The sequence below is a fragment of the Notamacropus eugenii genome, chromosome 1 (assembly GCF_028372415.1).
Source record: "Notamacropus eugenii isolate mMacEug1 chromosome 1, mMacEug1.pri_v2, whole genome shotgun sequence".
Taxonomy (NCBI): Eukaryota; Metazoa; Chordata; class Mammalia; order Diprotodontia; family Macropodidae; genus Notamacropus; species Notamacropus eugenii.
Window position 1 is genome coordinate 670,448,677 of NC_092872.1, and position 13,930 is coordinate 670,462,606.

General features: G+C 34.6%; 1 long non-coding RNA gene across 1 annotated transcript in view; it reads right to left on the reverse strand.

Moving 5' to 3' along the window:
• The window catches only part of LOC140521098 (uncharacterized), a 53,896-nt gene that overhangs the window by 38,802 nt on the left and 1,164 nt on the right, over positions 1-13,930 (reverse strand). The window contains exon 2 of the long non-coding RNA XR_011972794.1: positions 12,242-12,288. This is a non-coding gene — a long non-coding RNA (uncharacterized lncRNA). The remainder of the gene's footprint in view (positions 1-12,241; positions 12,289-13,930) is intronic.

Here is a 13,930-nt window from a genome sequence, read left to right on the forward strand (position 1 = left end):
TATACACGTCATTTGATCTTCCCAACAACCTAGAAGGTAGGTGCTGTTATTATTCACATTCTCAGATGAAGAAATTGAAATAAAATGTCTCTCCCAAGGTCACAGAGCTAATAAGTATTGGAGGTTGGATTTGAACTTGTCTTCCTGATTCCAAGCCCAATGTACAATCCTCTAGGCCAACACCTGCCTATGTTCATTCTACGCTGTTTCAGAGAGTGGATTTATTTTAAATAATTGTGTTAACTGTCTGATCATTAAAGATGAATGTACTGGTAGGAGATTCTGAGAAAACAGAGTACTTTGAACCTGTGGTAGTGTTCCTCTGGTGAATATAACCTGGAAGTTCAAGTTGTACATGGGAAGTCCCCAGATATTATACACTTTAAATGGTTTTAACCCATTAAAGCCTGCTTGTATGTGTCTTTCTATTGCAAAATTCATAGAAATTCTACATAACAATTTTTACAAATTATCTGTAAAAATCAGAACAAATATAAGATACCCCTTATATTTACCAAAGAATCATGTCTTTGACTGGCAAGGCTTAGTTAAATACTGGAATCGTGGAGTGAAAATTTTAAAACTGGAATGAACTTTGTCTTAAATGTGAGGAAACAGATACAGAGAGTTTGAATAACTTACCCAAGGTACCATAGGGAAATAATGGCAAAACAGGCCCTGGAATCTGTTACCATATCCCTTAGCGGTGATTTGTCCTTTCTTCTAGGTCACATGGTAGATTAATGAAATGATCAAATTCATGAGTTTTCCTTCTTTTTATACTTAACGTAAAAAGACTAATTAAGTTCTCACCCCTGCTTTCTCTCCTCCTTTTTTTGTTATCTCCCCATCCCCATTAGATTGTAAGCTCTTTGAGATCAGGGACTTTGTTTTTACTAATTATAAGCCCAGAGGTTAGCACAATGCCTGACAGATAGTAGGCACTTAATAAATATTTATTGGATTGTTTGTAAAGTGAATTAAGGAACCTTTTCCATTATAGACATAGCTACTCTTTGTAGAATATTACCATGTTTGCATATCAGTTTCATCATCAGGTCTTTGTCTCTGGTCACAAGAACATGGTTGATGAAACAGATATGAATTAACTGTTCCAAGCATTTAGTTTGGTTTGGTTTATTTGCACATTGTGAGCACGGGGGTACAAAGGGAAAGTGGCCCTTTTCACTTGTTTCTTACAGAGAACCTCTAAATGTTGATATGCCCCAAACTGCACTAACTTCTAAAGTCCAGTTTCATTCTTTTCTCCCTATAGATGCATAATTTAGTCAATAAATAATCTTTTTCCAATAAATAATGAATTAACTTAGGTATACATTGGCAATGGTGCTAGTATTTAAAAATAACTTATCAGTAACATTCTTGATTGTGCAGACATACTACATGCCTTGCAGAGCTTTAGAACCTTTAGAAAACAATCATGGACCAATGAGAGGCCAAAGAAGAGACTTCAGAATAACATTAAGTTGGAAAGTCATGATGTGCAAAGAATAAACAAAGAAACTCAGGGAATTTAACCTTGGAGAGAAGTCTAAATCAAATCATGATTACAGTCTTCAAATAGCTAAAGGGCTGTCATTAAAAAGTGGTATTAGATGCTTTCAGCTGCTTCAGAAAGCAAAATTAGGACTAATGGGCAGAAGTTACAGGAAAACAGTCTAGTTTGCTTTGTTTTTCAGTGTAACAGAAAGAACTTTCTCACAACTGGATCTGACCAGTAATGAAATGGTCCTCGTGGGGCATGCCATAAGATTTGGGAATTACAATGAAAAAGGAAAGGATGCTGCTGCAATAAATATTTCTAGAAAGCCATATACTAAATACTTTACAAATATGATTTCTATTGATCATCACAACAACACTGTGAAGTAGGTGTTGTTATTATCCTCAGGAGGTATTTATTTGCTTCTCTGTCTCCTTCTTTAAATTCTTTACTTCTTTAAATTCTGAGTTTTACTACTTCACTGGAAGATTTTCATAAATGGTATCCAAAGAATGCAAAAATGTACGATACAAAAATGTATCAAATTGAGTCTGTACTGGGATGGAGATAAGACCAAATTTTATTTAAATTCTCCTCTAAGATTCCCTGGTTTTATTACAATTTAAATATTTTAGGAAGCTGATTAAAGCATTATTTACCTGATTTCTAGTTATGGTAAGTTTTAGAACTTTGTGTTTACAATACATTTTACATACATCAATTTGCTCAAGGCTTTTAGACTATAGAATTAGAAGAGTGTGTGTATGTGTGCGTGTGCTCGCATGTGCGTGTGTGTGAGAAAACTGAAACTCAAACTTCCCACATGAATGTGTTAATTGAGGTGACCAAAATAACAAAATTACCATGAAATAGATTGATCAACTAAAATTGCATTATTGGAGAAACTAAATGATTGGGTAAATTTTGTGACTATCATGTCAAGTAAAGAAATTTTTATTTTTTTCCATCATCAAAGTGCACACATTTTGCATAAAACACTGCCCTACCTTCTCCTCCCCCCAAAAAGCCAGAAATGAAGATCTAGAATTTGTGAGTAAAGCATAACCATTCAAGAAAATCATGCTTAATAATAGTTAACATTAAATAACCCTCCAACATTTGCTAAACACTTTATAGGCACTGTATCACTTGGACTTCAAAACAAACATGTGAGGTAGACACTACAATTATTCCCATCATACAGATAAGGTAGCTGAGATCAGGGATCTATTCAGGCTCATGTACCTATTAAGTCTTTGAATTAAAATTTGAACCTAGGGCTTCCTACATCCTTCTCTGCTCATCATACCACCTTGTTTCTCAGTGCATATGGATAGAGTAAAAGTGGTTGATATTGCCACTCCCTGAAAATTGGGACACTAATGCATTGTTGGTAGAGCTGTGAACTGATTCACCCATTCTGGAGAGCAATTTGTAGCTATTCCCAAAAGAGAATCAAACTATACATACTCTTTGATCCAGCAATATTGCTACTAGATCTGTATTCCAAAGAGGAGAGAGAGAGAGAGAGAGAGAGAGAGAGAGAGAGAGAGAGAGAGAGAGAGAGAGAGAGAGAGAGAGAGAGAGAGAGGACTTATATGTACAAAAGTGTTTATAGCAGTTTTTTTATGGTGACAAAGAACTGGAAATTGAGAGGACAACCATCGATTAGAGAATGGTGGAACAATCTGTAAAGGAATATAATGGAATACCATTGTGCTATAAGAAATGAATATCAGGTGAATTTCAGAAATGCCTGGAAAGATTGACATGAACTGGTTCTGAGTGAAGTGAGCATAACAAGGGCAACAGTATACAGAGAAACAGTAACATTGTGTGATGATCAACTATGATTGAATTAGCTCTTCTCAGCAATACAATGATCCAAGCCAATTTCAACAGACTCATGACAGAAAATGCTAACCACATCCAGAGAAAGAACTGATGGAGACTGAATGCAGATCAAAGCATAATATATTCGTTTATTTTGGGTTTTTTCCATGGTGGTTTCCATTTGTTCTGTTTCTTCTTTCGCCAAATGAGTAATGTGAAAATATATTTTACATGATTGCACATGTATAACCTACATCAGATCGCTTGCCATCTTGAGGAGGGGTAAAATGAGAGAATGTGACAGTGAGAAAAATTTGGAACTCAAAATCTCTCAAAAAATGAATGTTGAAAATTGTCTTTATGTAATTTGAAAAAAATAAAATGCTGTTGAATTTTCTAAAATTAAAAAGATATTGCCACCCTCTACTGCTTTATCTCACCATCACTCTTATGAGATGCTAGGTATTTGGGGAAATCTCCTGAAAAAAAAGGTAAATGGCAGATAATATAATACTAAATAAGTCATGAGTTAGAGTGTAATATGAACTTGGACACACTATAAAAGTCTTTTGTATTTGCACTTTATGTCTAAGCAGCCCTGCATTTTCCTGTACCTAATAATACTGAAAAAATGGCAAAGAATTCCACATTCGTATGAGGAAAGATAATATTTATGCCAGGACATTTCTGAAGCACATTAAAAGTGAACATAAATTTTCATACAATATGACATACTTTTCTAATTCATCAAAAGAACATCTAAATAAAAGTATAATAAATAACTTTAAAATAAAGGAAGTAAATCTTCATATACAAAATTGACTTCATCTTTCAACATATATTCTTCAGAAGTTCAGATTTTCACTTAAATAGAAAAGATGCTCATGATTAGTCTCTAGATACCTTACATGTGATTAATAGCAAAAACTAGTTGATACAAGTAGAAGAAATTGTAGAATCTCAAAGAGGTGGAAAGGTCCACTAGAATTAGCTTGTTGCAGTGGGTAGAGCATTGGAACTGAAATCAGGAAGATCTAAGTTCAAATTTTCAGACTTCATAGCTGTGTGCTCTAGGAAATTCAATTAACCTGTTTGACTGAATTTCCTCAACTGTAAAATAGGAAAAATAATAGTTCCCATCTCCCATGGTTGTACTAAAGATCAAATTAATATTTCTAAGACACTGTCCTTGGAATGTAGTAAGCACTTAATAAACTCTTATTTCCTTCTGTCCTTCTTATCATCTAACCCATCCTTACCTGAAAAAAACAATATTCTTTACAGCATGTTGAGATATGAAGAGGACTATGCCTCAAACCAGGGTATAAAATCCTGAATCCACCTCTTGCAACCTGTTTGACCTTAGTCAAATCATTAAATCTCCCTCAGCCTCAGTTTCCTTTCCTATAAGTGAAAGGATTTGACTAGGTAACCTCTTTAGTCATTTCAGCCTTGCCTGACTCTTTGTGACTCAACTTGGGGTTTTCTTGGCAAAGATACTAGAATGATTTGCCATTTTCTTCTCTAGCTCATTTAACAGATGACGAAACTGAAACAACCAGGGATAAATGACAGATTCACATAGCTAGCAAATGTTTGAGACTGGATTCAGATTCATGAAGATGCATCTTCCTTATTCCAAGTATGGTGTTCTAACCACTGTGTCACCTGGCTACCACTCCAAAGTCCTTCTCACTTCCATATCTGTGATCCTGTTTTCTTTGGCATGAAACTGAACTTAGTCTTTCATCCTTTGAAATGAAATTAAGTTATGTTTCAGAAAATTTTAGAATGTGAGCACAAACAAAGAGGAGCCAAGGTCCCAACAGGCTAGTCACAGATTTAATTGATTTTCTTATTTAGAGTAAGCCCATTCAAACAAAATATAAGCAGCATGGCTACATTTAAGAACACCGGAAGCATTTTTAGTAAATGTACTCAAGTCCCAAATCAGAAACTTACTGACTATGTAACTATCATCAAATAACTCCCCTTAACCTTCTGACCTCTAGTTTTTTGACCACAAAAATGATGATCAATAGAAACTGTAAAACAAAAGGTGAGTTTTATTGCAGAAATTAAAGCTCTCATGAATATAAGCATACTGTGGCTAGCACCAGTAGTTATTTTCATAAAAACATAGCAAGGAAAAAATGCATTATATGAGCAATGTAGAGCCATTATTTGGCATATTGGGAGAGAGAGTTAGCTTCAGAGTCAGAGTGATCTGGGTTTCAAGTTCAGCCTAAGAGACGTGCCAGCTGACTCTAGGCAAACCACATGTCCTCTCAGTGATTCAGGCAACTTCCAAAGGCAAGAATTGAAAATCAAGCATTGATCAATTTTAAGGGAGTTTCTTCATTAGAAGGTCCTTATAACAAGGAAATCAAATGTTTTATCTGAATATATATATATATGTATATATACATATATACATATATATATATATCCATGTATTTCTGTATGAATTGTTAGAAATGTTTTTACTGAGTTAATGGGTATAAATTAAACAAATCTACCATGTGGTTTTACACTCTCAGGATGGTGTTTGATTATATTTATTTTCTTCAGATATTAGTATTTTCTTTCATCTCCTTTTGGGCAATATTCAAGTCTTAATTTTCATTTTTTTTCCAGTTTCCCAAACAAATTTGGCTATGTGAGGTTTGAAATCTACAGATGGAACCTATAAAATGCTAAGCCACTCCAGAGGGCTAGAAAAGCCAGTTAACCTTGGAATAGAAACAGAACTCAATATTTGAGGAAGAGAGAAGAATCTGAATGTTAAAGCCTTCCCTTCAACATGGAATTAGATATTTTAAGCTGGAAGTGTTTTCAAAGCTAAACTACTTCAATTCTCTTTTCCAGATAATTGCCAAGTTGAGTTATATTACAAACAGGTATACTCAGACCTATTGAGGAGAGATACAGTTTTCTGGAGGAAGAGATACAGTTTTGGCAGCTCAGATGGTGCAAATTTTGAAATTTTTATGAACATTTCATAAGAAAATTATGCATTTCTTTTTAATGTGGCTTTATCTGGAAAACAGTACTTACTTTACTATTTGTGGAGAAAAATGACTTTTGCAATATTCAGTTGTATTAACAGATCCTCATTTTTTTGGCCTATTCAGGAATAGCCTTCACCAGATTTTTTTTCTATTTTTTTCAAAAATACATTTTTGTTTTTACATCAGTCACTCTCCCTCTAAAAATGACTTTTACTTAAACAAAATCAATTAAGCAAAAACACTCGATACAGAAGCCCTGTCTGACATTTTATACAAGATTCTATCTCTGTGAGAGGGTGGGATGTGATTTGTTGTCCTTTCTCTAGCATCTTTACTAGTTTTTCTGTTACTTAGAAGTAAATATCTTTTTAGTAATCTTTTCTTTTTTTCTCTTGCAGGCATTATGTAGTTTGGTTTTCTTGGTTCTGCACATTTCATTCTTCATCAGTATTGTAAATCTTTCCATATTTCTTTGAATTCCTTACACTAATCATTACTTGCTCCATAAGAGCATAGCATTTCGTTATACTCATCACATGCTTTAAATTTTGCAGCTTTTCATCAATTGATGGGCAAGACTTATATTTATTGTTGTTTGCTAACATATAGGTTTCCCTGAAAACTTCAGTACATAGACACAGATACACACACACACACACACACACACACACACACACACACACACACTTTTTTTATTTGCTCTTGACTTTTTGGGGAATAGGATTGCCATTGCATTCATTTCAGAAGTTCTGAACAATAAGAGGGAACTGGATTTAGTAAGTTAATTGAGAGGTTGAAAAAGTCATCAGAATGGTTACACAGAGATTCAAGTAGCACAGGAAGGAAGTGAAAAGCCTTTCTGATGAATTTTCCAGTTTTTCTCATTGCTTCCAGAAACCAAAATTAGTTTGAGAAATGTTTTTGAACCAAGCACATTCTGCCACATACTTCTAAATTTTGATCAGAAGTGTCTTCCTGAAAATACAGCCTATTGCAATAAATCTTTTCCTTCAGACTAAGTTGAGGTAGTTAAAGGAAATAAAGGGAAAAATAAAAATCCGTGTCGTATCTAACATTTCTCAAAAGAATTTCTAAGACAAATTGGACCATCTATCAAGTCCTATTGCATGAAAAATAGATTATTAACAAGGACCAGAGAAGGGAAGCAATTTGCTTATGCCATACTTTTTTTCAAATTTTTTACCCTATTTGTTACCACTAAGATGAGAAATGTGATGTGAAGAGTCTTCTTTTTAATCACCCTGATTTTCTCCTTTATGCATTTTTCCTCTATTTCTACCACAGACCTTTATATATTTAGACTGTTCTCTGCCATATGGCATCTCATTTACTCTGGATGAACAGTCCTTTTTATTAAACTTTATTCTATGCACCATTTTCATTCAACAGTAACAATTTGTAGGGGAAGATAATTATCCCGACTGAAAATAACATTGAACTTTAAGGAGACACATACAGAATGAAAATCAGGGCTAGTTTCTCATTAGAACCATCCAAAGTTCTTGAACATATTTTAATGGATTTAACTATCCCCTCTCTGTCAAGAAACATATGAATCTCTTAAGGAGAGTGGTTGACCCAAAATGCAAGGAGCAAGCAGCTATTAATAATGACTGAAGTGAAAAACATCTACCTTTCTTGTCCTTTGAATCTGAAAGACAATTTAGACACTACAAAGAAGTTCAAGTCTAAGGGAATTTTTTTGTAGTGCCCCTAGAGTTTACCACTAAAGGTGGTTCCACAGTTTGCCTCAAGAGGAGCCCCTTTTCTCTCTGTTTCTTCCTGATTAAGATGAAATCACCAAGTCCTGGGCATTTGTTGCCTTTCAATACCACATTGATGGTGAATTTCAGGCTCTCTGCAAGGTAAGAGGTGGACCAGATAGCTCCAAGTTGCCCAAAATAAAATTATCAAGTCTTCCCCCATGTTAGCAAGAGGTACTATAAAACTTTCCTTCATGCTCAAACACTTTTCTTTAAGCCTTCCCTGAATGCATTTTTTTTTGAAAAGAATATTGATTGTCTGACATTTGATCCCATCTAAGTCCTGCTTTGTTCCTATGCTTGTACATATGCATGTATGGGGTGTTTGCAGGTGAATACACTCACCCTCACACACATCTGCCTGCCTGCTGCTTTTAATCTGATTGCCTATTTCAGTTCAAATTGACAGAAATTATGGAGTATCTGTTAATGGAACTAATTTTCAACCATATAGGCTTAACATTTTGAGGTCATCTTTGACTTTCCCATTAATACTTATCCAGTCCTCGTTCTCACTCCCATCCTATCTTTTTTAAATTCCTCTCACTTAACCTCTCTAAGCCTGAAACAGAAATCAACCCTGAGTTTCCAAACTGAATTCTTTCACTCTCTTCATTATCCATTTTTTTCCCATTTACTCTAAATTCTCATTCCCAAATTCATGACCTCTACAATCATTTTTCTTTGTATTCTTCATACAAACAAAGCTTCAAAGCTATCTCTTCTAGGCTCTGCCTTCTAGGTGTTTTCTACCACTGCCTGGTATGATTTACCTCATGGATTCCCCTCTTCCATTGTCCTCACTCTCAGAAAAAATGCCAATTTTTTCAAGTATCATATAGGACACTGCTCCATGGTAGGACACTTACCTCCTCACTTATCTATATCCTCTCTTATTGACCTTCTCCCCCACACACACTTGATGGAAATCTCCTCCCTGCATACATGCTCTCCTACTTCTCCAGGTACCAGTTGCTTCCAGGGTTTTCAGGTTTCCCCCTCTGAAAACAAGTAGACTTTACAGGCACCAAATCCCCCATGCCTCATCCATTATAAGGTCTTCATTTCCCTTCACCCATTGGAGCAGTCATCAGCAGAACCGCTTCCCTTCTCCAAAGTAAGACCTCAATCTTTGCCTTCCTATTTCAAAATTGCACCCTTCCTCATCCCCTTCTCTTGTTGACTTTTCTCTTTCTGAGACCACAGAGGTCACTGTTTCCTTGTTACTAGCTTTTGATTTGACTCCTGTGCATCATCATTCCTTCTTCTCTGTCCCTCTGCTCCTCTGCTTCTATGTATCTTCCAAAATTATAGCGTAGTATCGCAAAAGAAACATTCATCTGTAGATAGGGTAATACCAGGTTCTGTCCATAGCTCTTTCCCCATCTTCATCATTGTTTCTCCCAGATTTCCACATTCTCCTCCATCTGCTTATGTGCTTTTAGAGAACAATATTTTACTGGTCTTTTTGTTGTAATTATGTTGCTGTTCCTGTATGCATTTATTCATTCTCCTGTATTTCTGTTATTTGGGGTTTTCAAGATTCAAATGACCTCTTCAGTTCTGGTTTCCTTTCTAAAAGTGTTTCAAAATCTTAATTTTTGAACACCCATATTTTGTCCTGTAGGATTAGACTCAGATTTGCAGGATAGTGACCCTGGGCTATGGGTTCCAATGCTCTTTTGAAGATATTCCATTTCTTCCTCCTTTTTTCTAGTAGGTGTGAAAATCTTGTGTTGTTTGAATTTACTTTCTCTTTTACTGAAGGTCTTTCTCTTGATGGTTTGTAGAACTTGTGTCTGAATTGAATCGGTACATTTAACTACTTTGTGTCTTCAAGTTTGCAAGTTTTTGTTATTGTTGGAGGGGAGGTTGTTTGTTTTTTTGCTCGAGACTATATGCCAGTTCTTTAAATTGGAATTTAATTTTCTATGTCCAAAAGTTCTGGACAGTTCTATTATTTCTTTCATTATGGTGTTAAGGTTTTTTGTTCTGCCATTTTTTTTGGTTGGGGGAGACATTTTATCTTTAGGTCGTCTCTATGCATCTTCTCTTCAAGGTCCATGTATTTTGCTTGCATAGCTTTCATATTTTCTTTTAATGTTTTTTGTTTTTTGTTTTTCTTCTGATTGTCTTTCACTTCTGTGTGTTTGTATTCCTAATCTATCACTCTCTCTTTTATTTCTTTGGTTAAGTTTACCATTATAGATTCAAGTATTTTTTTTTCTATTCTGCTCATTATTTTTGCTCTGTAGCCCATAAATTCTGCTTTCATAGTTTTCATTTCTCTTTAAAACCACCGAGGACAGGTGTATTTTGGTTCCACGTTTTCCTCAAATTCCCCAGTGTCCTCATCTCATCAAGTGTTACATCATTTTCCTTCTTTCTGAAGTATTTACTTAGATGCCTGAACTCATTTACTAAATCTGGAGACCATATTTCATTCTGCTGTTACCATTGCTTTTTTTTTCTATTGATTTATTTCTTTATGTGCAAACACTTTGGGAATTTTTCTTTCTGGAATCTTTGGTACTTTCAGGGTTTGTCTTCTTGCTTTTTCTTATTATTATTTACTTATCACTCACTTCTGCGTCCCTACCCTCTTGATGTGGTTTTCTGGGGAGTTAGATCTTAAAATATCTCAGCATCTTCCCACAATGGGCAATTCACAATTCTCCAGCTTAAGTCTGTTCCCCAAATAACTTTTGGATTGTCAAATATGACCCCAGCTAGATGCTTGACTCTGCTCTCAGGCTTGGTGGAATATTGCATAGCTCCTCATATGCAGTGTTCTATCTTGGTAATCTCTTCCACTATCTCAGTTCCTTAGTTCTCTGGCTCAGCACTGGCAGTTTAGAATCAGTTTTTCTTGTCACTGGAAGTTCAGAGATACAAGAAGAATTTTACAGCATCGGTGTTTCCAGTTTGCAGTCCCCAGGAGGATTTTGTTCCTGAAGGGCTGAGGTCAAGCTGGCTTCTGAGACTCAAGGAAATTTCAGTGTCCTAGAGCCAGTGTCTATACAGCACTGGGAGAAGGGTGTGGAGTAGGGTACAAGGATGTGTTTTATAAGCCTGCATCGTGTCTTTGGATCTACTGGTGCAGCCTCACTGTGGGTAGAAGGGAAAGGGTGTTGAGAAATCTGAGATTTGGTGAGCACCAGTTCCTTTTGTTTTTCAACCTTATTTTGGATTCTTGCTCTCCTAGACCAAGGAAACAAATGAAATTCCTTTATCTTTGGCATATAATTTCTATTTTATGAAGGTCTGAGAGGTTGTATGAATCAGAGAAAATTTCTTATCTTCCTTCTTGTTGCTCATATGACCCAGAAATTATGCTGACCCTTTCCCTAGAACATCTTCTTGAGTAACACTGCCCTGAAATTGTGCATTTAATCTTTGATAGAGTCTTTATGTTGCCAAGTTATATGCCCATTTGGCAAAGAAAAACCATAGCCAAAAAGCAATTAATGGTTATATAACATACTAAATAGGGGTCACAAGGGAGTTCCTTAGGGTTGTGCTTTGAGCTGTTCTTATCAACATTTTTACTCATTACTTGGATAAAGATAAACTATAGCACAGGAGTTTGACAAATCTGAAAATGCCATTAAATTGTGAGTATTACATAATGTGATAAAAGACAAATTAAAAATTGTAAGTGGTCTCAATAGTTTGTAACACAGCAGAAATTAATATAAATAAACATAACAGGGATACATATGAATACAGTTTTGGACAGTAGTCATTCAAACTCTTTGGTACTAGTTAAAAAGAAAAAAATAAGTCAGTGGAACAAATTAAATAATCAAGAAGCAAAAAATAAAAAAAGCAAAAGAACATTATTTGTTATCCCAAAAAATTAATTATTGAGGAAAGGGGTTTCTTTTTGACAAGAACTGCAACTGTTTCTTTTTATTTGATTTCTTGCTCTTTCTGTTAGATTTTTTTCCACTTTGTTTTGGAATTTTCATTTTGTTTTGTTTTTGGCAGCCATGACATATTTCTCATATCTAGCAAATGAACCAACTCTTCTCCAAATATTGTTCACAGGAATCACTGATAAGCCAAGTCTTCCACATATTGTACTTGTAAAACTAATTTTTACTTACATGATTTAGAGATGAAAGGCAATTTAGAAGTCACCTGCTCCAATGCTCTAAGTTTTAGAAGAAAAAAAGAATCAGTGAGTGTTTGCTATAGGGAAGTTGCATATAAAGAGGAAATTTGGGGTTCAATACAATAAATTTATTTATAATTATTTTTATCTAACATAAAATTTTCTGCAAAATAATCAGTTGTATACCATCACTAGTTTCTTCTAGCCAAGTCTGCTAGACACAGTGAATTTATTTGAGGTATCATAGAAAATATATCTGTACTGCATAAAGGGGTTATATGTAAGGTGGACTAAATGATTTATAGGGCCCTTTCCAATGCTAAGTCTATAACATTTTAAATAATTTTTAATATATCTTTATAACATTTCAAAAATTGCTATTGAGAAAAGCAACCTAAGAACAGAAGTCATTATTAAAATGGGTATCATCACCTGTATAAACATATGAGTGTTCTTTAAAAGAAAAGTATTCAGTGCAGGAAAATATTAGACCCAAGGAGATTATAAATGAGTTTCATTAACAATACATTTAGCTTGATACTCCCGCTTGACTATAGAGAGATAACTATAATAAATCTGAATAGGCATTGCCAGTGTAGGTTTGCTCAGAGAAAGGAAGGAAAGCCAGGGGAATAAAAAGTTGAGGGAATTAAAATAACTACTTTGATTTTCTTCCTGAAAAAGAACATACCCTGTCTCTATATTTATTGTACTTCCCTTCATTTGGAGAGGGAGACGCCAAGGAACTGAGAGTGTAAAAATTTGTAAAAGCTATCTTTTAACTACTGAGAAAGATATCAAAGATTTAGAAGTAATGTGAGAAAAAATAGCATCATCTAAGTCATATAAAGCTTTTATCTTAGGATATCAGGCTTAGGAACATGGGTTTCACGTAGCAGAGTCACAGAGCATGCAATCATACTTTGGGTAAAATGTAATTTAAAGTCACATTAGTATTGCTTAATATAGAAACACAATCCATGACTTCAAAACCCAAACTGCATACATCAAATGCTTCTTTTCAGACGTCATTTCCCCACAATAATGGAAAAGACCTGTGGTTCCAATAATCTCAAACAGTAACAAACATCATCATCATCATCATCATCATCATCATCATCTTAGTATAATTTAATCTCTGGCTTTGAATTGTTATGCGCCTAAATGTTTATAAGTTCTAATTTAGTTCCCCTTCTCAGTGAGGAACTTTGAGTAATTCTGATACATAGTATATATGTGTATAGACAGATAGATATTTACTTACATAATGCATATGTATGGATATTCATTAAATATATGTTTGACATGTTCTTTGTCCATGTTTACACATATATAAATATGTACAATGCATACATATATACATGTGTAGACAATATATGTGTATATACACACACAAAGGTACATCTAAGTATGTTCCAAATGCTATGAGAGTTATGGGAGAGAAACTTCATGTTGAGGGGGTAATTAAGAAGGTAGATCTTTCTTTCTACATACGTAAATATATATATATATATAAGCACCCTAGGTAATTAATTAACTTCATTATTTATGAATAATAAAAATTTACCTAAAATATACATTTAAAGAGCTTATCTACCTTCCTAATTTGATTCACCCTATCCATAAGGATCTTCTTCCTCAGATCTCAGAAAGCAATATATTTTTCAGCTGTCTAGGGTGG